Source organism: Oncorhynchus mykiss, unplaced genomic scaffold (genome assembly GCF_057628025.1).
Source record: "Oncorhynchus mykiss isolate SJ-2025 unplaced genomic scaffold, ASM5762802v1 scaffold101, whole genome shotgun sequence".
Lineage (NCBI taxonomy): Eukaryota > Metazoa > Chordata > Actinopteri > Salmoniformes > Salmonidae > Oncorhynchus > Oncorhynchus mykiss.
Genome location: NW_028322100.1, coordinates 1,018,434 through 1,042,500, shown reverse-complemented (window position 1 = coordinate 1,042,500; position 24,067 = coordinate 1,018,434). Strand labels below are relative to the sequence as shown.

The 24,067-nt window shown below is 45.1% G+C and overlaps 1 protein-coding gene across 2 annotated transcripts in view; it reads right to left on the bottom strand.

Annotated features, from left to right (window-relative positions):
• Positions 1–13,978: 13,978 nt before the first annotated feature.
• Positions 13,979–24,067, bottom strand: part of LOC110489354 (activating signal cointegrator 1 complex subunit 1) — a 32,196-nt gene continuing 22,107 nt past the window's right edge. The window contains exon 10 of one of the 2 annotated variants that reach the window (XM_090228771.1): positions 13,979–15,662. The gene's annotated coding sequence lies outside the window, so the exon portion shown is untranslated. Of the gene's footprint in view, positions 15,663–21,405; positions 23,025–24,067 lie in introns of those variants that run through there. The other variant, XM_090228772.1, reaches the window with a different exon arrangement.

Here is a 24,067-nt window from a genome sequence, read left to right as displayed (position 1 = left end):
TGGTTCACCATGTTAGAGGGGAGACTCAGACCAGGACAACATAGTACTGATGAGGGTGGTTCACCATGTTAGAGGGGAGACTCAGACCAGGACAACATAGTACTGATGAGGGTGGTTCACCATGTTAGAGGGGAGACTCAGACCAGGACAACATAGTACTGATGAGGGTTAAAGCTGGTTCACCATGTTAGTGGGGAGACTCAGACCAGGACAACATAGTACTGATGAGGGTTAAAGCTGGTTCACTATGTTAGAGGGGAGACTCAGACCAGGACAACATAGTACTGATGAGGGTGGTTCACCATGTTAGAGGGGAGACTCAGACCAGGACAACATAGTACTGATGAGGGTGGTTCACCATGTTAGAGGGGAGACTCAGACCAGGACAACATAGTACTGATGAGGGTGGTTCACCATGTTAGAGGGGAGACTCAGACCAGGACAACATAGTACTGATGAGGGTTAAAGCTGGTTCACCATGTTAGTGGGGAGACTCAGACCAGGACAACATAGTACTGATGAGGGTTAAAGCTGGTTCACTATGTTAGAGGGGAGACTCAGACCAGGACAACATAGTACTGATGAGGGTGGTTCACCATGTTAGAGGGGAGACTCAGACCAGGACAACATAGTACTGATGAGGGTTAAAGCTGGTTCACCATGTTAGAGGGGAGACTCAGACCAGGACAACATAGTACTGATGAGGGTTAAAGCTGGTTCACCATGTTAGTGGGGAGACTCAGACCAGGACAACATAGTACTGATGAGGGTTAAAGCTAGTTCAACATGTTAGTGGGGAGACTCAGACCAGGACAACATAGTACTGATGAGGGTTAAAGCTGGTTCACCATGTTAGAGGGGAGACTCAGACCAGGACAACATAGTACTGATGAGGGTGGTTCACCATGTTAGAGGGGAGACTCAGACCAGGACAACACAGTACTGATGAGGGTGGTTCACCATGTTAGAGGGGAGACTCAGACCAGGACAACATAGTACTGATGAGGGTGGTTCACCATGTTAGAGGGGAGACTCAGACCAGGACAACATAGTACTGATGAGGGTTAAAGCTGGTTCACCATGTTAGAGGGGAGACTCAGACCAGGACAACATAGTACTGATGAGGGTGGTTCACCATGTTAGAGGGGAGACTCAGACCAGGACAACATAGTACTGATGAGGGTGGTTCACCATGTTAGAGGGGAGACTCAGACCAGGACAACATAGTACTGATGAGGGTGGTTCACCATGTTAGAGGGGAGACTCAGACCAGGACAACATAGTACTGATGAGGGTGGTTCACCATGTTAGAGGGGAGACTCAGACCAGGACAACATAGTACTGATGAGGGTTAAAGCTGGTTCACCATGTTAGTGGGGAGACTCAGACCAGGACAACATAGTACTTATGAGGGTTAAAGCTGGTTCACCATGTTAGTGGGGAGACTCAGACCAGGACAACATAGTACTGATGAGGGTTAAAGCTGGTTCACCATGTTAGAGGGGAGACTCAGACCAGGACAACATAGTACTGATGAGGGTTAAAGCTGGTTCACCATGTTAGAGGGGAGACTCAGACCAGGACAACAGTACTGATGAGGGTTAAAGCTGGTTCACCATGTTAGAGGGGAGACTCAGACCAGGACAACATAGTACTGATGAGGGTGGTTCACCATGTTAGAGGGGAGACTCAGACCAGGACAACATAGTACTGATGAGGGTGGTTCACCATGTTAGAGGGGAGACTCAGACCAGGACAACATAGTACTGATGAGGGTTAAAGCTGGTTCACCATGTTAGTGGGGAGACTCAGACCAGGACAACATAGTACTGATGAGGGTTAAAGCTGGTTCACTATGTTAGAGGGGAGACTCAGACCAGGACAACATAGTACTGATGAGGGTGGTTCACCATGTTAGAGGGGAGACTCAGACCAGGACAACATAGTACTGATGAGGGTGGTTCACCATGTTAGAGGGGAGACTCAGACCAGGACAACATAGTACTGATGAGGGTTAAAGCTGGTTCACCATGTTAGAGGGGAGACTCAGACCAGGACAACATAGTACTGATGAGGGTGGTTCACCATGTTAGAGGGGAGACTCAGACCAGGACAACATAGTACTGATGAGGGTTAAAGCTGGTTCACCATGTTAGTGGGGAGACTCAGACCAGGACAACATAGTACTGATGAGGGTTAAAGCTAGTTCAACATGTTAGTGGGGAGACTCAGACCAGGACAACATAGTACTGATGAGGGTTAAAGCTGGTTCACCATGTTAGAGGGGAGACTCAGACCAGGACAACATAGTACTGATGAGGGTGGTTCACCATGTTAGAGGGGAGACTCAGACCAGGACAACATAGTACTGATGAGGGTGGTTCACCATGTTAGAGGGGAGACTCAGACCAGGACAACATAGTACTGATGAGGGTGGTTCACCATGTTAGAGGGGAGACTCAGACCAGGACAACATAGTACTGATGAGGGTTAAAGCTGGTTCACCATGTTAGAGGGGAGACTCAGACCAGGACAACATAGTACTGATGAGGGTGGTTCACCATGTTAGAGGGGAGACTCAGACCAGGACAACATAGTACTGATGAGGGTGGTTCACCATGTTAGAGGGGAGACTCAGACCAGGATAACATAGTACTGATGAGGGTGGTTCACCATGTTAGAGGGGAGACTCAGACCAGGACAACATAGTACTGATGAGGGTTAAAGCTGGTTCACCATGTTAGAGGGGAGACTCAGACCAGGACAACATAGTACTGATGAGGGTGGTTCACCATGTTAGAGGGGAGACTCAGACCAGGACAACATAGTACTGATGAGGGTTAAAGCTGGTTCACCATGTTAGAGGGGAGACTCAGACCAGGACAACATAGTACTGATGAGGGTTAAAGCTGGTTCACCATGTTAGAGGGGAGACTCAGACCAGGACAACATAGTACTGATGAGGGTTAAAGCTGGTTCACCATGTTAGAGGGGAGACTCAGACCAGGACAACATAGTACTGATGAGGGTTAAAGCTGGTTCACCATGTTAGAGGGGAGACTCAGACCAGGACAACAGTACTGATGAGGGTTAAAGCTGGTTCACCATGTTAGAGGGGAGACTCAGACCAGGACAACATAGTACTGATGAGGGTTAAAGCTGGTTCACCATGTTAGAGGGGAGACTCAGACCAGGACAACATAGTACTGATGAGGGTGGTTCACCATGTTAGTGGGGAGACTCAGACCAGGACATGGATGACAGGTCTGGTTGAGACCAGGCTCCAATCTGATGCTCTTCATCCACAGAGGAGAGACAGAAGAAGGAAGGGAGAGACAGAAGAAAGAGTGACAGAGAAGGGAGAGATAGAGAGACACATAAAATACAGAGAGAGGAGAGGGAGAAGGGAGAGACTATTTCCGATTACTCTCCAAATGAAGAGGTCTTGTATGAGCCTACAGGTCGTCTGTTCTAATCCATCAACAGCCATAGTAGTGGTCACACGGTGGACGAGGCAGACATACTATGAGGGGGCTGACTCCCAAAATGGCGCCCTATTCTCTATATAGTGTACTACTTTTGACCAGAGCCATATGAACCCTATTTAAAGGTAGTTGTAGAGCACTATAAAGGGAAAAGGGTGCACGTTTGGGATGTAACCTATTACTGCTGCCAGAGCAGGGGAATCTGAGAAGGCCTATCTCTTGTGGAATAGCTACATGTCAGTGGGCATCCAGGAGATTACAGTGATGTGGACTAGTGACAGCAGTAACATGTGAAGTAGAGATTACAGTGATGTGGACTAGTGACAGTAGTAATATGTGAAGTAGAGATTACAGTGATGTGGACTAGTGACAGTAGTAACATGTGAAGTAGAGATTACAGTGATGTGGACTAGTGACAGTAGTAATATGTGAAGTAGAGATTACAGTGATGTGGACTAGTGACAGCAGTAACATGTGAAGTAGAGATTACAGTGATGTGGACTAGTGACAGTAGTAACATGTGAAGTAGAGATTACAGTGATGTGGACTAGTGACAGTAGTAACATGTGAAGTAGAGATTACAGTGATGTGGACTAGTGACAGCAGTAACATGTGAAGTAGAGATTACAGTGATGTGGACTAGTGACAGCAGTAACATGTGAAGTAGAGATTACAGTGATGTGGACTAGTGACAGTAGTAATATGTGAAGTAGAGATTACAGTGATGTGGACTAGTGACAGTAGTAACATGTGAAGTAGAGATTACAGTGATGTGGACCAGTGACAGCAGTAACATGTGAAGTAGAGATTACAGTGATGTGGACTAGTGACAGCAGTAACATGTGAAGTAGAGATTACAGTGATGTGGACTAGTGACAGCAGTAACATGTGAAGTAGAGATTACAGTGATGTGGATGGACTAGTGACAGCAGTAACATGTGAAGTAGAGATTACAGTGATGTGGACTAGTGACAGCAGTAACATGTGAAGTAGAGATTACAGTGATGTGGACTAGTGACAGTAGTAACATGTGAAGTAGAGATTACAGTGATGCGGACTAGTGACAGTAATAATATGTGAAGTAGAGATTACAGTGATGTGGACTAGTGACAGCAGTAACATGTGAAGTAGAGATTACAGTGATGTGGACTAGTGACAGCAGTAGAGATTACAGTGATGTGGACTAGTGACAGCAGTAATATGTGAAGTAGAGATTACAGTGATGTGGACTAGTAACAGCAGTAACATGTGAAGTAGAGATTACAGTGATGTGGACTAGTGACAGCAGTAGAGATTACAGTGATGTGGACTAGTGACAGCAGTCACATGTGAAGTAGAGATTACAGTGATGTGGACTAGTGACAGCAGTAGAGATTACAGTGATGTGGACTAGTGACAGTAGTAACATGTGAAGTAGAGATTACAGTGATGTGGACTAGTGACAGCAGTAATATGTGAAGTAGAGATTACAGTGATGTGGACTAGTGACAGCAGTAACATGTGAAGTAGAGATTACAGTGATGTGGACTAGTGACAGCAGTAACATGTGAAGTAGAGATTACAGTGATGTGGACTAGTGACAGCAGTAACATGTGAAGTAGAGATTACAGTGATGCGGACTAGTGACAGTAGTAACATGTGAAGTAGAGATTACAGTGATGTGGACTAGTGACAGCAGTAACATGTGAAGTAGAGATTACAGTGATGCGGACTAGTGACAGTAGTAATATGTGAAGTAGAGATTACAGTGATGTGGACTAGTGACAGCAGTCACATGTGAAGTAGAGATTACAGTGATGTGGACTAGTGACAGCAGTAGAGATTACAGTGATGTGGACTAGTGACAGCAGTCACATGTGAAGTAGAGATTACAGTGATGTGGACTAGTGACAGCAGTAGAGATTACAGTGATGTGGACTAGTGACAGTAGTTACATGTGAAGTAGAGATTACAGTGATGTGGACTAGTGACAGCAGTAACATGTGAAGTAGAGATTACAGTGATGTGGACTAGTGACAGCAGTAACATGTGAAGTAGAGATTACAGTGATGCGGACTAGTGACAGCAGTAGAGATTACAGTGATGTGGACTAGTGACAGCAGTAATATGTGAAGTAGAGATTACATGGATGTGGACTAGTGACAGTAGTAACATGTGAAGTAGAGATTACAGTGATGTGGACTAGTGACAGCAGTAACATGTGAAGTAGAGATTACAGTGATGTGGACTAGTGACAGCAGTAACATGTGAAGTAGAGATTACAGTGATGTGGACTAGTGACAGTAGTAATATGTGAAGTAGAGATTACAGTGATGTGGACTAGTGACAGCAGTAACATGTGAAGTAGAGATTACAGTGATGTGGACTAGTGACAGTAGTAGAGATTACAGTGATGTGGACTAGTGACAGCAGTAGAGATTACAGTGATGTGGACTAGTGACAGCAGTAGAGATTACAGTGATGTGGACTAGTGACAGCAGTAACATGTGAAGTAGAGATTACATGGATGTGGACTAGTGACAGCAGTAACATGTGAAGTAGAGATTACAGTGATGTGGACTAGTGACAGCAGTAACAAGTGAAGTAGAGATTACAGTGATGTGGACTAGTGACAGCAGTAACATGTGAAGTAGAGATTACAGTGATGTGGACTAGTGACAGCAGTAACATGTGAAGTAGAGATTACAGTGATGTGGACTAGTGACAGTAGTAACATGTGAAGTAGAGATTACAGTGATGTGGATGGACTAGTGACAGCAGTAACATGTGAAGTAGAGATTACAGTGATGTGGACTAGTGACAGTAGTAACATGTGAAGTAGAGATTACAGTGATGTGGATGGACTAGTGACAGCAGTAACATGTGAAGTAGAGATTACAGTGATGTGGACTAGTGACAGTAGTAACATGTGAAGTAGAGATTACAGTGATGTGGACTAGTGACAGCAGTAACATGTGAAGTAGAGATTACAGTGATGTGGACTAGTGACAGCAGTAACATGTGAAGTAGAGATTACAGTGATGTGGACTAGTGACAGTAGTAATATGTGAAGTAGAGATTACAGTGATGTGGACTAGTGACAGCAGTAACATGTGAAGTAGAGATTACAGTGATGTGGACTAGTGACAGTAGTAACATGTGAAGTAGAGATTACAGTGATGTGGACTAGTGACAGCAGTAACATGTGAAGTAGAGATTACAGTGATGTGGACTAGTGACAGCAGTAACATGTGAAGTAGAGATTACAGTGATGTGGACTAGTGACAGTAGTAACATGTGAAGTAGAGATTACAGTGATGTGGACTAGTGACAGTAGTAACATGTGAAGTAGAGATTACAGTGATGTGGACTAGTGACAGCAGTAACATGTGAAGTAGAGATTACAGTGATGTGGACTAGTGACAGCAGTAACATGTGAAGTAGAGATTACAGTGATGTGGACTAGTGACAGTAGTAACATGTGAAGTAGAGATTACAGTGATGCGGACTAGTGACAGTAATAATATGTGAAGTAGAGATTACAGTGATGTGGACTAGTAACAGCAGTAACATGTGAAGTAGAGATTACAGTGATGTGGACTAGTGACAGCAGTAGAGATTACAGTGATGTGGACTAGTGACAGCAGTCACATGTGAAGTAGAGATTACAGTGATGTGGACTAGTGACAGCAGTAGAGATTACAGTGATGTGGACTAGTGACAGTAGTAACATGTGAAGTAGAGATTACAGTGATGTGGACTAGTGACAGCAGTAACATGTGAAGTAGAGATTACAGTGATGTGGACTAGTGACAGCAGTAACATGTGAAGTAGAGATTACAGTGATGTGGACTAGTGACAGCAGTAGAGATTACAGTGATGTGGACTAGTGACAGCAGTAGAGATTACAGTGATGTGGACTAGTGACAGCAGTAGAGATTACAGTGATGTGGACTAGTGACAGCAGTAACATGTGAAGTAGAGATTACAGTGATGTGGACTAGTGACAGCAGTAACATGTGAAGTAGAGATTACAGTGATGTGGACTAGTGACAGCAGTAACATGTGAAGTAGAGATTACAGTGATGTGGACTAGTGACAGCAGTAACATGTGAAGTAGAGATTACAGTGATGCGGACTAGTGACAGTAGTAATATGTGAAGTAGAGATTACAGTGATGTGGACTAGTGACAGCAGTCACATGTGAAGTAGAGATTACAGTGATGTGGACTAGTGACAGCAGTAGAGATTACAGTGATGTGGACTAGTGACAGCAGTCACATGTGAAGTAGAGATTACAGTGATGTGGACTAGTGACAGCAGTAGAGATTACAGTGATGTGGACTAGTGACAGTAGTAACATGTGAAGTAGAGATTACAGTGATGTGGACTAGTGACAGCAGTAACATGTGAAGTAGAGATTACAGTGATGTGGACTAGTGACAGCAGTCACATGTGAAGTAGAGATTACAGTGATGTGGACTAGTGACAGCAGTAACATGTGAAGTAGAGATTACAGTGATGTGGACTAGTGACAGTAGTAACATGTGAAGTAGAGATTACAGTGATGTGGACTAGGGACAGTAATAATATGTGAAGTAGAGATTACAGGGATGTGGACTAGTGACAGCAGTAACATAAACTCAGCAAAAAAAGAAACGTCCCTTTTTCAGGACCCTGTCTTTCAAAGATAATTAGTCAAATCCAAATAACTTCACAGATCTTCATTGTAAAGGGTTTGAACACTGTTTCCTATGCTTGTTCAATGAACCATGAACAATTAATGAACATGCACCTGTGAAACGGTCATTAAAACACTAACAGCTTCCAGACAGTAGGCAATTAAGGTCACAGTTATGAAAACGTAGGACACTAAAGAGGCCTTTCTACTGACTCTGAAAAACACCCAAAGAAAAATGCCCTGGGTCCCTGCTCATCTGCGTGAACGTGCCTTAGGCATGCTGCAAGGAGGCATGGGGACTGCAGATGTGGCTAGGGCAATAAATTGCAATGTCCGTACTGTGAGACGCCTAAGACAGCGCTACGGGGAGACAGGACAGACAGCTGATCGTCCTTGTAGTGGCAGACCACGTGTAACAACACCTGCACACGATCAATACATCGGAACATCACACCTGCAGGACAGGTACAGGTTGGCAACAACAACTGCCGGAGTTACACCAGGAACGCACAATCCCTCCATCAGTGCTCAGACTGTCCGCAATAGGCTGAGAGAGGATGGACTGAGGGCTTGTAGGCCTGTTGTAAGGCAGGTCCTCACCAGACGTCACTGGCAACAACGTTGCCTATGGGCACAAACCCACTGTCGCTGGACCAGACAGGACTGGCAAAAAGTGCTCTTCACTGACGGGTCGCGGTTTTGTCTCACCAGGGGTGATGGTCGGATTCGCGTTTATCGTAGAAGGAATGAGCGTTACACCAAGGCCTGTACTCTGGAGCGGGATCGATTTGGAGGTGGAGGGTCTGTCATGGTCTGGGTCGGTGTGTCACAGCATCATCAGACTGAGCTTGTTGTCATTGCAGGCAATCTCAGCTCTGTGCGTTACAGGGAAGACATCCTCCTCCCTCATGTGGTACCCTTCCTGCAGGCTCATCCTGACATGACCCTCCAGCATGACAATGCCACCAGCCATACTGCTCGTTCTGTGCATGATTTCCTACAAGACAGGAATGTCAGTGTTCTGCCAGTGCCAGCGAAGAGCCCAGATCTCAATCCCATTGAGCACGTCTGGGACCTGTTGGATCGGAGGGTGAGGGCTAGGGCCACTCCCCCCAGAAATGTCCGGGAACTTGCAGGTTCCTTGGTGGAAGAGTGGGTTAATATCTCACAGCAAGAACTGGCAAATCTGGTGCAGTCCATGAGGAGGAGATGCACTGCAGTACTTAATGCAGCTGGTGGCCACAACAGATACTGACTGTTACTTTTGATTTTGACACCCCCTTTGTTCAGGAACACATTATTCCATTTATGTTAGTCACATGTCTGTGGAACTTGTTCAGTTTATGTTTCAGCTGTTGAATCTTGTTATGTTCATACAAATATTTACACATGTTAAGTTTGCTGAAAATTAACACAGTTGACAGGTAGAGGACGTTTCTTTTTTTGTTGCTGAGTTTAAGAGGTAGCAGCAGCTCTCTCTGGAATAAATAATTGTTCTTATTACCCCCATGTGGATGTTGTGAGTCCCATATGTCCTGAGTGGGAGAACCTTGGACCCGCGTCCCAAGGTTCTCGGGGCGGCAGGGTAGCCTAGTGTGCTGGACTAGTAACCGGAAGGTTGCAAGTTCAAATCCCCGAACAAGGTACAAATCTGTCGGTCTGCCCCTGAACAGGCCGTCACTGAAAATAAGAATTTGTTCTTAACTGACTTGCCGAGTTAAATTAAGGTAAAATAAATCAAAACAATCACACCTTTTCCCCCTATGTAGTGCTCTACATTCAACCAGGGCCCTCAGACCTAGGGGGCATCCCAAATGACTCCTATTCCATGGTCAGAAGTCATGCATTATAAAAGGAATAGAGCAGCATTTGGGACACACATCGAAGTGGAATAATCAAGTGAGATTCTGCACTTAAACTGTGGATGCTGCATAAAAGCCGGGCCATAATTTAGGTTCAGTCAATTATTTCTAGCGAGGAGGAGGGAAGAAAGACTCCGAAAAAATATTTTTGCCAGGGAAGACATTTTATTTAGCAGTTTTATCATATTCCCCTCACGTCTGTCTCTTGAGGTGAGCTGTGGAAGAGCTGATGAGTTTAATTGAAATGCTGGATTAATTGATGTCATCTCGGACTCTCTTTCTCCCTCCCTCTCTCTTCCTTCTGTCCCTCTCTCTTCTCTCTGTCTCTTCCTTCTCTCCCTCCCTCTTCTCTGTCTCCCTCTCTTCTCTTTGGCTCCCTCTCTTCTCTGTCTCCCCCTCTCTTCTCTTTGTCTCCCTCTCTTCTCTTTGTCTCCCCTCACTTCTCTGTCTCCCTCACTTCTCTGTCTCCCTCTCTTCTCTGTCTCCCTCTCTTCTCTCTCTCCCTCTCTTCTCTCTCTCCCTCCCTCTTCTCTGTCTTCCCTCCCTTCTCTGTCTCCCTCTCTTCTCTGTCTCCCTCTCTTCTCTGTCTCCCTCTCTTCTCTCTCTCCCTCTCTTCTCTCTCTCCCTCTCTCTCTTCTCTCTCTCCCTCTCTCTCTTCTCTCTCTCCCTCTCTCTCTTCTCTCTCTCCCTCTCTCTCTTCTCTGTCTCCCTCTCTCTTCTCTGTCTCCCTCTCTCTTCTCTGTCTCCCTCTCTCTTCTCTCTCTCCCTCTCTCTCTTCTCTGTCTCCCTCTCTCTCTTCTCTGTCTCCCTCTCTTCTCTCTCTCTGTCTCCCTCTCTCTTCTCTGTCTCCCCCTCTCTTCTCTGTCTCCCTCTCTCTTCTCTGTCTCCCTCTCTCTTCTCTGTCTCTCTCTCCCTCTCTCTTCTCTGTCTCCCCCTCTTCTGTCTCCCCCTCTTCTGTCTCCCTCTCTCTTCTCTGTCTCCCGCTCTTCTCTGTCTCCCTCTCTTCTCTGTCTCCCTCTCTTCTCTCTCTCCCTCTCTTCTCTGTCTCCCTCTCTTCTCTGTCTCCCTCTCTTCTCTGTCTCCCTCTCTTCTCTGTCTCCCTCTCTTGTCTGTCTCCCTCTTGTCTGTCTCCCTCTTGTCTGTCTCCCCCTCTTGTCTGTCTCCCTCTCTTGTCTGTCTCCCCCTTTCTTCTCTGTCTCCACCTCTCTTCTCTGTCTCCACCTCTCTTCTCTGTCTCCCCCTCTCTTCTCTGTCTCCCCCTCTCTTCTCTGTCTCCCCCTGTCTTCTCTGTCTCCCCCTCTTCTCTGTCTCCCCCTCTTCTCTGTTTCCCCCTCTTCTCTGTTTCCCTCTCTTCTGTCTCCCTCTCTTTTGTCTCCCTCTCTTTTGTCTCCCTCTCTCTTCTGTCTCCCTCGCTCTTCTGTCTCCCTCGCTCTTCTGTCTCCCTCGCTCTTCTGTCTCTCTCTCTCTTCTGTCTCCCTCTCTTCTGTCTCCCTCTCTTCTGTCTCCCTCTCTTCTGTCTCTCCCTCTCTTCTGTCTCTCCCTCTCTTCTGTCTCTCCCTCTCTTCTGTCTCTCCCTCTCTTCTGTCTCTCCCTCTCTTCTGTCTCTCCCTCTCTTCTGTCTCTCCCTCTCTTCTGTCTCTCCCTCTCTTCTGTCTCTCCCTCTCTTCTGTCTCTCCCTCTCTTCTCTGTCTCTCTCTCTTCTCTGTCTCCCTCTCTTCTCTGTTTCCCTCTCTTCTGTCTCCCTCTCTCTTCTGTCTCCCTCTCTCTTCTGTCTCCCTCTCTCTTCTGTCTCCCTCGCTCTTCTGTCTCTCTCTCTCTTCTGTCTCCCTCTCTTCTGTCTCCCTCTCTTCTGTCTCCCTCTCTTCTGTCTCCCTCTCTTCTGTCTCCCTCTCTTCTGTCTCTCCCTCTCTTCTGTCTCTCCCTCTCTTCTGTCTCTCCCTCTCTTCTGTCTCTCCCTCTCTCTCTTCTCTGTCTCCCTCTCTTCTCTGTCTCCCCCTCTCTTCTCTGTCTCCCTCTCTTCTCTGTCTCCCCCTCTCTTCTGTCTCCCTCTCTTCTCTGTCTCCCACCCTCTCCCTTCTGTAGATAGAACCATCATTAAAGTCATCTAACCTCCTCTGTGAGCATAATCAGTTTACACAAAGGACCAAGTTGAGGGCAGAAACACTTAATGTGAATAACACTGACTGACGACACACTTCAAAATGGAATCATCTACAAAATGTGAATACATTAAACCCACCATCCTATTGAATGTAGTGAAGATGTGATGGTTAGCAGGTCATAATATCATACATTCATTTAGTGCAACCTGTTTTGCTTTCTCTTATAGTAAACACACATTGTCTATGAAAAACCTCACCTAACGACAAGCATTGAGTCCTGTCAGTCAGCCAATTCATTATGAAAAACCTCACCTAACGACAAGCATTGAGTCCTGTCAGTCAGCCAATTCATTATGAAAAGCCTCACCTAACGACAAGCATTGAGTCCTGTCAACCAGCCAATTCATTATGAAAAGCCACACCTAACGACAAGCATTGAGTCCTGTCAGCCAGCCAATTCATTATGAAAAGCCTCACCTAACGACAAGCATTGAGTCTTGTCTACCAGCCAATTCATTATGAGAAGCCACACCTAATGACAAGCATTGAGTCTTGTCAACCAGCCAATTCATTATGAAAAGCCACACCTAACGACAAGCATTGAGTCCTGTCAGCCAGCCAATTCATTATGAAAAGCCTCACCTAACGACAAGCATTGAGTCCTGTCAACCAGCCAATTCATTATGAAAAACCTCACCTAACGACAAGCATTGAGTCCTGTCAACCAGCCAATTCATTATGAAAAACCTCACCTAACGACAAGCATTGAGTCCTGTCAACCAGCCAATTCATTATGAAAAGATTAACACCTAACGACAAGCATTGAGTCCTGTCAACCAGCCAATTCATTATGAAAAACCTCACCTAACGACAAGCATTGAGTCCTGTCAACCAGCCAAATCATTATGAAAAACCTCACCTAACGACAAGCATTGAGTCCTGTCAACCAGCCAATTCATTATGAAAAGCCTCACCTAACGACAAGCATTGAGTCCTGTCAACCAGCCAATTCATTATGAAAAACCTCACCTAACGACAAGCATTGAGTCCTGTCAGCCAGCCAATTCATTATGAAAAGCCACACCTAACGACAAGCATTGAGTCCTGTCAACCAGCCAATTCATTATGAAAAGCCACACCTAACGACAAGCATTGAGTCCTGTCAGCCAGCCAATTCATTATGAGAAGCCTCACCTAACGACAAGCATTGAGTCCTGTCAACCAGCCAATTCATTATGAAAAGCCTCACCTAACGACAAGCATTGAGTCCTGTCAACCAGCCAATTCATTATGAAAAGATGAACACCTAACGACAAGCATTGAGTCCTGTCAACCAGCCAATTCATTATGAGAAGCCTCACCTAACGACAAGCATTGAGTCCTGTCAACCAGCCAATTCATTATGAAAAGATTAACACCTAACGACAAGCATTGAGTCCTGTCAACCAGCCAATTCATTATGAAAAGATTAACACCTAACGACAAGCATTGAGTCCTGTCAACCAGCCAATTCATTATGAGAAGCCTCACCTAACGACAAGCATTGAGTCCTGTCAACCAGCCAATTCATAATGAAAAGCCACACCTAACGACAAGCATTGAGTCCTGTCAACCAGCCAATTCATTATGAGAAGCCTCACCTAACGACAAGCATTGAGTCCTGTCAACCAGCCAATTCATTATGAAAAGCCACACCTAACGACAAGCATTGAGTCCTGTCAACCAGCCAATTCATTATGAAAAGCCACACCTAACGACAAGCATTGAGTCCTGTCAACCAGCCAATTCATTATGAAAAGCCACACCTAACGACAAGCATTGAGTCCTGTCAACCAGCCAATTCATTATGAAAAGATTAACATGCACAAGTTTGAATAATTTGTCTGTTTCTTATTAAAATATATTTTTTTACAGATTAATCTCATATCACAATAGTGGAACCTTATGCCATAGAGGGAAAAAATATCAAAACCAAATGTTACCCCCAATGTGTCATTACCCCAATGTGTCATTAACCCCAATGTGTCATTAACCCCAATGTGTCATTAACCCCAATGTGTCATTACCTCAATGTGTCATTAACCCAATGTGTCATTACCTCAATGTGTCATTAACCCAATGTGTCATTACCCCAATGTGTCATTACCCCAATGTGTCATTAACCCCAATGTGTCATTACCTCAATGTGTCATTAACCCAATGTGTCATTAACCCCATGTGTCATTAACCCCAATGTGTCATTAATCCAATGTGTCATTACCCCAATGTGTCATTACCCCAATGTGTCATTAACCCAATGTGTCATTAACCCAATGTGTCATTAACCCCAATGTGTCATTAACCCAATGTGTCATTAACCCCAATGTGTCATTAACCCCAATGTGTCATTACCCCAATGTGTCATTAACCCAATGTGTCATTAACCCAATGTGTCATTAACCCCAATGTGTCATTAACCCAATGTGTCATTAATCCAATGTGTCATTAACCCAATGTGTCATTACCCCAATGTGTCATTAACCCCAATGTGTCATTAACCCCAATGTGTCATTAACCCCAATGTGTCATTAACCCAATGTGTCATTAACCCAATGTGTCATTACCCCAATGTGTCATTACCCCAATGTGTCATTAACCCAATGTGTCATTAACCCAATGTGTCATTAACCCAATGTGTCATTACCCCAATGTGTCATTAACCCAATGTGTCATTACCCCAATGTGTCATTACCCCAATGTGTCATTAACCCAATGTGTCATTAACCCAATGTGTCATTAACCCAATGTGTCATTACCCCAATGTGTCATTAACTCCAATGTGTCATTAATCCAATGTGTCATTACCCCAATGTGTCATTAACCCAATGTGTCATTACCCCAATGTGTCATTAATCCAATGTGTCATTAACCCCAATGTGTCAATAATATAATCACGTTGTTTTCAGGCCTTCAACTCCAGTTGAAACGTAAACACTTCAGGAAGACACATTTTTAAATCAGGAAGCACGTGACTGGGGGAGATGGAGCACGATGTCCCACGGAAATGAAGGCCAGCATTTTCTGACACAATTCCACTGGCATTTGATTGGCCTGCAGCCAAGTGCACGGTGACAGGGACATCCTAGAGTTTTCTGACACGGTGACAGGGACATCCTAGAGTTCTGACATGGTGACAGGGACATCCTAGAGTTTTCTGACACGGTGACAGGGACATCCTAGAGTTCTGACATGGTGACAGGGACATCCTAGAGTTCCTGACACGGTGACAGGGACATCCTAGAGTTCCTGACACGGTGACAGGGACATCCTAGAGTTCCTGACATGGTGACAGGGACATCCTAGAGTTTCCTGACATGGTGACAGGGACATCCTAGAGTTTCCTGACATGGTGACAGGGACATCTTAGAGTTCCTGACACGGTGACAGGGACATCCTAGAGTTCTTGACACGGTGACAGGGACATCCGAGAGTTTTCTGACATGTCCACCTTGTAACCCGGTCCTTCATCTCTGCAGGTCCAGTCCACCTTGAAGCTTCATCGTTCACCTCTGACCTGCGAGACACAATCGACATCAACATTGAACAGAACAATACAAGATGCAGAGGAAACATTCATGGACTCAACATTAAAGTGGAACAGTTTTTTACTCAAACATTACAGCAACAATGGCTCTGAGTGAGACCTCCACGGCAAATGAGAAATGCATCCGTGGTTATATCCCAAATGGCACCCTATTCCCTATATAGTGCACTACTTTAGACCAGAGCCCTATAGAACCCTATTCCCTATATAGTGCACTACTTTAGACCAGAGCCCTATAGAACCCTATTCCCTATATAGTGCACTACTTTAGACCAGAGCCCTATAGAACCCTATTCCCTATATAGTGCACTACTTTAGACCAGAGCCCTATAGAACCCTATTCCCTATATAGTGCACTACTTTAGACCAGGGCCCTATAGAACCCTATTCCCTATATAGTGCCCTACTTTAGACCAGAGCCCTATAGAACCCTATTCTCTATATAGAGCACTACTTTAGACCAGGGCCCTTTGGTCCTATGATCCCTATGCTATAGGCCCCGGTCAAAAGTAGTGCACTATATAGGGAACAGGTTGCCATTTTGGAGCGTAGCCTCAGTGACTCATAATGCTGCTGGGCTGTGGTGGAGAACCAACCAACGCTGCTACGGCTATTAAAGGTGCCAAGTTAGAGAGCAGAGGAGAGGAAGCCAGTCTGAAGTGAGACAGCAGAGGAGAGGAAGCCAGTCTGAAGTGAGACAGCAGAGGAGAGGAAGCCAGTCTGAAGTGAGAGAGCAGAGGAGAGGAAGCCAGTCTGAAGTGAGAGAGCAGAGGAGAGGAAGCCAGTCTGAAGTGAGAGAGCAGAGGAGAGGAAGCCAGTCTGAAGTTAGAGAGGAGAGGAGAGGAAGCCAGTCTGAAGTGAGAGAGCAGAGCAGAGCAGAGGAAGCCAGTCTGAAGTGAGAAAGCAGAGGAGAGGAAGCCAGTCTGAAGTGAGAGAGGAGAGGAAGCCAGTCTGAAGTGAGACAGCAGAGGAGAGGAAGCCAGTCTGAAGTGAGACAGCAGAGGAGAGGAAGCCAGTCTGAAGTGAGACAGCAGAGGAGAGGAAGCCAGTCTGAAGTGAGACAGCAGAGGAGAGGAAGCCAACTTAACAAATGTGGGAAGCATTGGAGTCAACATGGGCCAGCATCCCTGTGGTTATCCCATGGTTATGTGTATTGTCTCTATAACTGTAAATAAACATGGTTATGTGTATTGTCTCTACAACTAAATAAACATGGTTATGTGTATTGTTTATAACTAAATAAACATGGTTATTCTCTCTCTGTGTAGATAGATTGCAGGGTAAACATGGTTATTCTCTCTCTGTGTGGATAGATTGCAGGGTAAACGTGGTTATTCTCTCTGTGTAGATAGATTGCAGGGTAAACGTGGTTATTCTCTCTGTGTAGATAGATTGCAGGGTAAACGTGGTTATTCTCTCTGTGTAGATAGATTGCAGGGTAAACATGGTTATTCTCTCTCTGTGTAGATAGATTGCAGGGTTAACATGGTTATTCTCTCTCTGTGTAGATAGATTGCAGGGTAAACATGGTTATTCTCTCTCTGTGTGGATAGATTGCAGGGTAAACGTGGTTATTCTCTCTGTGTAGATAGATTGCAGGGTAAACGTGGTTATTCTCTCTGTGTAGATAGATTGCAGGGTAAACGTGGTTATTCTCTCTGTGTAGATAGATTGCAGGGTAAACATGGTTATTCTCTCTCTGTGTAGATAGATTGCAGGGTTAACATGGTTATTCTCTCTCTGTGTAGATAGATTGCAGGGTTAACATGGTTATTCTCTCTCTGTGTGGATAGATTGCAGGGTTAACATGGTTATTCTCTCTCTGTGTAGATAGATTGCAGGGTTAACATGGTTATTCTCTCTCTGTGTGGATAGATTGCAGGGTAAACAGACATTGACAGCAGCAGAGCCCCCTCCAGACTCACTCAGCATGTCATCTGCCTGCCTCAGCTACCCCGGAGTGTGTGTGTGTGTGTGTGTGTGTGTGTGTTTGTGTGTGTGTGAGAGAGAGAGAGTGGTCTGTTTATCTGTGCGTGGTCTGTTTCTCTCTCTCTCTGTCTGTCTTTCTGTGTGCATCGACTGGCCATCACATCAGGGTGTCTCTGTAGGCTTTTTAAAGACACTGATTGGTTAGAGATGCAATTGAGTGTCTCCTAGCTGAATGTCACATAAAACACATCAAAACAACAACCGCTGAACGGAGGAAGGTGCCCTGTGTCCTATTCCACAGGTAATGATATCTAACAAACGCCACAAGACATTCCCCTTCATGACAGCAGCAGCTGTCGTTGCCGTGTGCCTGTCTGGCACGTTGATAAACCATCTATCCATCTGTCCACAGAGCTTTACAAATATGGTGTAACGTTTAACAGTCCAACAATAGAAAACAAACCCAAGAACATCTCATCATTTAAGCAGGTTAATGTTTGGTTACCAGCTGACTTTGAGAGGTATGACGCACAACTAAAACCATGTCAGCAATTATTTGTCTTGTCTTGTCTTGTCTTGTCTTGTCTTGTCTTGTCTTGTCTGTGGTGTTCAATTAACCTGACGCCATTAGCAGTTAAAAAGGTAGGACTGACCACTTAAAGGAAAAAGTTCCTCTGACCTTAAAAATGGATTAACGGCTAAATCAATTTCCTGTGTGCTGCTCCAGCCACTTCAAGCATGTAACTAACTGTATCTGCACTTCTCAAAAGGTCAAAGGTCTTTGAAATGTCTTCTGCCTTTTTCTTTCCTACACGCTTTTAAATGAGATACGGGAGCTTTCTAAGTACAATGTCAGAAATGGTACAGGATGGTTTTGAATGACAACATCGTAAACATTTGGGTATTAAAAGCCAGAAGGAATCTCAGTGGATTGGCCGACTTCACTGTGTGGATCACAACAATACGCCACTTCTCCTAACTTGGTATGAAATGAAACATGTCAGTTGGGTATATAACAATATTTAGATAAGTGTTGTTTCTCTTTGAATGTCCCAAAAACACTAACTTCAGAAACTAAAATAGATTGAATACTTGTTAGAATTTGATGAAGACATTCTTATAATGGATTTTTCATTCTAGATGAAAAATCAGAAGAAGTGGATTTAATCTTTGATAGTTTAGTGCAATATTTGTAATGATCCTAGTCTTAAAGGAGGATAGGTGATTGATTTGCCGACATCATTATTTTCAATAATCCATTGGTTTCTGTTTTGCTCTACTAAGCAGAAATGGAGAGCTGTCAACGGATAGAGGAAGATTCCTCACCCCCCCCGGGGAAAGAAAAGCCTGTTTTCTCCCTATCAGCAGATCTGTTGACTTCTGTCCTGTTAGACATGACCTGTAGGAACTAGACGTTTCTCCACAGACGCTGATGCTGCAGGAAATAGACATTTATCCACGGGAAGCAGATAAAGCATCAGTGATGCTTTAGGTGAAACCCCAAGCACAAAGAAACATCGGCATGATCTAATACTACATTTATGTAATGAGAAGAAGAAATACTTCAGAAATGATTTATTCTGAATGGCCCATGAAAACACTACAACAAAGATAGTCAACACCTCAAGAGAGAGACAGAGAGACAGAGAGAGAGACAGAGAGAGAGACAGACAGAGAGAGAGACAGAGAGAGAGAGAGACAGAGAGAGAGACAGAGAGAGAGACAGAGAGAGAGACAGAGAGAGAGAGAGAGACAGAGAGAGAGACAGAGAGAGAGACAGAGAGACAGAGAGAGAGAGAGACAGAGAGAGAGACAGAGAGAGAGACAGAGAGAGAGAGAGACAGAGAGAGAGACAGAGAGAGAGACAGAGAGAGAGACATAGAGAGAGACATAGAGAGAGACATAGAGAGAGACAGAGAGAGAGAGAGACAGAGAGAGAGAGAGAGAGACAGAGAGAGAGACAGAGAGAGAGACAGAGAGAGAGACAGAGATAGAGAGAGAGACAGAGAGAGACAGAGAGAGACAGAGAGACAGAGAGACAGAGAGAGAGAGAGAGAGAGAGAGAGAGACATTGAGACAGAGAGACAGAGAGACAGAGAGAGAGACAGAGAGAGACAGAGAGACATTGAGACAGAGAGACAGAGAGACAGAGAGAGAGACAGAGAGAGAGAGAGAGAGACATTGAGACAGAGAGACAGAGAGACAGAGAGAGAGACAGAGAGAGAGAGAGAGAGACATTGAGACAGAGAGACAGAGAGAGAGAGAGAGAGAGACATTGAGACAGAGAGACAGAGAGACAGAGAGAGAGACAGAGAGAGAGAGAGAGAGAGAGAGAGAGAGAGAGAGAGAGAGAGAGACAGAGAGACATTGAGACAGAGAGACAGAGAGACAGAGAGAGAGAGACAGAGAGAGAGAGAGAGAGAGAGACATTGAGACAGAGAGACAGAGAGACAGAGAGAGAGACAGAGAGAGAGAGAGAGAGAGAGAGAGAGAGAGAGAGAGAGAGAGAGAGAGAGAGAGACAGAGAGAGAGACAGAGAGACAGAGAGACAGAGAGAGAGACATTGAGACAGAGAGACAAAGAGAGAGACAGAGAGAGAGACAGAGACAGACAGACAGAGAGACAGAGAGAGAGACCGAGAGAGAGAGAGACATTGAGACAGAGACAAAGAGAGAGACAGAGAGAGAGACAGAGACAGAGAGAGACAGAGAGAGAGAGAGAGAGAGAGAGAGACAGAGAGAGAGACAGAGAGAGAGAGAGACATTGAGACAGAGAGACAAAGAGAGAGACAGAGAGAGAGAGAGAGAGACATTGAGACAGAAACAAAGAGAGAGACAGAGAGAGAGAGACAAAGAGAGAGACAAAGAGAGAGACACAGAGAGAGAGAGAAACAGAGAGACATTGAGATAGAGAGACAAAGAGAGAGAGACATTGAGACAGAGAGACAAAGAGAGAGACAGAGAGAGAGACAATGAGAGAGAGACCGAGAGAGAGAGACAAAGAGAGAGACACAGAGAGAGAGAGAAACAGAGAGACATTGAGACAGAGAGACAAAGAGAGAGACAACGAGAGAGAGAGACAACAAGAGAGAGAGAGACAGATGATGAATGAATATCAGAATCCATAGAAGAAATGTCTATGGTACCACAAAGTATCCCTGTCTGAACAGAACTGATTCACCCACAAAGTATCCCTGTCTGAACAGAACTGATTTATCCACAAAGTATCCCTGTCTGAACAGAACTGATTTATCCACAAAGTATCCCTGTCTGAACAGAACTGATTTATCCACAAAGTATCCCTGTCTGAACAGAACTGATTTATCCACAAAGTATCCCTGTCTGAACAGAACTGATTTATCCACAAAGTATCCCTGTCTGAACAGAACTGATTTATCCACAAAATATCCCTGTCTGAACAGAACTGATTTATCCACAAAGTATCCCTGTCTGAACAGAACTGATTTATCCACAAAGTATCCCTGTCTGAACAGAACTGATTTATCCACAAAGTATCCCTGTCTGAACAGAACTGATTTATCCACAAAGTATCCCTGTCTGAACAGAACTGATTTATCCACAAAGTATCCCTGTCTGAACAGAACTGATTTATCCACAAAGTATCCCTGTCTGAACAGAACTGATTTATCCACAAAGTATCCCTGTCTGAACAGAACTGATTTATCCACAAAGTATCCCTGTCTGAACAGAACTGATTTATCCACAAAGTATCCCTGTCTGAACAGAACTGATTTATCCACAAAGTATCCCTGTCTGAACAGAACTGATTTATCCACAAAGTATCCCTGTCTGAACAGAACTGATTTATCCACAAAGTATCCCTGTCTGAACAGAACTGATTTATCCTCAAAGTATCCCTGTCTGTAGTGTCCTGACATGTGGTCTTCTCTGCAGTGCCCTGACATGTGGTCTTCTCTGTAGTGTCCTGACATGTGGTCTATGCTGCAGTGTCCTGACATGTGGTCTTCTCTGTAGTGTCCTGACTCCTGACATGTGGTCTTCTCTGCAGTGTCCTGACATGTGGTCTACGCTGTAGTGCCCTGACATGTGGTCTACTTTGTAGTGTCCTGACATGTGGTCTACGTTGTACTGCCCTGACATGTGGTCTACGCTGTAGTGCCCTGACATGTGGTCTACTCTGCAGTGTCCTGACATGTGGTCTACTCTGTAGTGTCTTGACATGTGGTCTTCTCTGCAGTGTCCTGACATGTGGTCTACTCTGTAGTGTCCTGACATGTGGTCTTCTCTGCAGTGTCCTGACATGTGGTCTACTCTGTAGTGTCCTGACATGTGGTCTACGCTGTAGTGCCCTGACATGTGGTCTACTCTGTAGTGTCCTGACATGTGATCTTCTCTGCAGTGTCCTGACATGTGGTCTACTCTGCAGTGTCCTGACATGTGGTCTTCTCTGCAGTGCCCTGACATGTGGTCTACTCTGTAGTGTCTTGACATGTGGTCTTCTCTGCAGTGTCCTGACATGTGGTCTACTCTGTAGTGTCCTGACATGTGGTCTTCTCTGCAGTGTCCTGACATGTGGTCTACTCTGTAGTGTCCTGACATGTGGTCTACGCTGTAGTGCCCTGACATGTGGTCTACTCTGTAGTGTCCTGACATGTGATCTTCTCTGCAGTGTCCTGACATGTGGTCTTCTCTGCAGTGTCCTGACATGTGGTCTATCTACAGTGTCCTGACATGTGGTCTTCTCTGCAGTGTCCTGACATGTGGTCTACGCTGTAGTGCCCTGACATGTGGTCTACTCTGTAGTGTCCTGACATGTGGTCTTCTCTGCAGTGTCCTGACATGTGGTCTTCTCTGCAGTGTCCTGACATGTGGTCTTCTCTGCAGTGTCCTGACATGTGGTCTTCTCTGTAGTGTCCTGACATGTGGTCTACTCTGTAGTGTCCTGACATGTGGTCTACTCTGTAGTGTCCTGACATGTGGTCTACTCTGTAGTGTCCTGACATGTGGTCTACTCTGTAGTGTCCTGACATGTGGTCAACTGATTTAATGAGCCATTCGCAGTTCCACTGTACCGGCCGAGTGTACTTAGACTTGCATGGCTTAATCTTTGAGACAAGCATATGCTACTGGCAGGATCAACCAGGATCAACACTCTGCAGTGTCCTGACATGTGGTCTTCTCTGCAGTGTCCTGACATGTGGTCTTCTCTGCAGTGTCCTGACATGTGGTCTTCTCTGCAGTGTCCTGACATGTGGTCTTCTCTGTAGTGTCCTGACTCCTGACATGTGGTCTTCTCTGCAGTGCCCTGACATGTGGTCTACTCTGCAGTGTCCTGATCTGTGGTCTTCTCTGCAGTGTCCTGACCTGTGGTCTAGTCATTCCTGGAAACCTTTGCCCAGCACATCCTGAATGACATCTCTCTCTGCCAAAAGAAAAGAGTGTTGCAGCCCTTAACAATTTAATTAACCTGCAAATCAGGCCCTTTCCCCGTCCCTGTACTTACTAGGAGGGTATTATGGGATGTTTCCAAGAACGAATAAGCCAAGCTCTTGACGGTTTACCTGAGCCTGCGGTTTTCATTTCTCCCTTCCTGACAGTAACAAGCCTTAAAACTAGATGAGTCATTTGCTGCTTTTGTCAATACACCGTGGCATTTTCTACTGTCTGTCTACATGACACTGAGATCATTCTCTCTCTCTCTGTCAGTCAGTCAGTCTCAGGAGATAGGCAGTGGCTGATTAGGCCATGACTTCGGCCCGAAATGGCACCCTATGGGCCCTGGTCAAAAGAAGTGCACTATATAGGGAATAGGGTGCCATTTGGGCCAAACAGTGCATTTTGGAAAGTGTTCAAACCCCTTGACTTTTTCCCCATCAAACTACACACAATACCCCATAATGACATCACAATACCCCATAATGACATCACAATACCCCATAATGACATCACAATACCCCATAATGACATCACAATACCCCATAAAGACAAAGCGAAAACAGGTTTTTAGAAATTCTTGCAAATGTATATATAACCCCCCCTATGTAAATACGTTATTTACATAGGTATACAGACCCTTTGCTATGAGACTCAAAATGAAGCTGATCATCCTTGGAGATGTTTCCACAACTTGGATTCCACCTGTAGTAAATTCAATTGATTGGACATGATTTGGAAAGGCACACACCTGTCTATATAAAGGTCCCACAGCACTGTCAGAGCAAAAACCAAGCCATGAGGTCAAAGGAATTGTCCGTAGAGCTCCAAGACAGGATTTTAACAAGGCACAGATCTGGGGAAGGGTACCAAAACATTTCTGCAGCATTGAAGGTCCCCTAGAACACAGTGGTCTCCTTCATTCCTAAATTGAAGAAGTTTGGAACCTCCAAGACTCGTCCTAGAGCTGGCAGATGGTCACTCTTGACAGAGCTCCAGAGTTCCTCTGTGGAGATGGGAGAATCTTCCAGA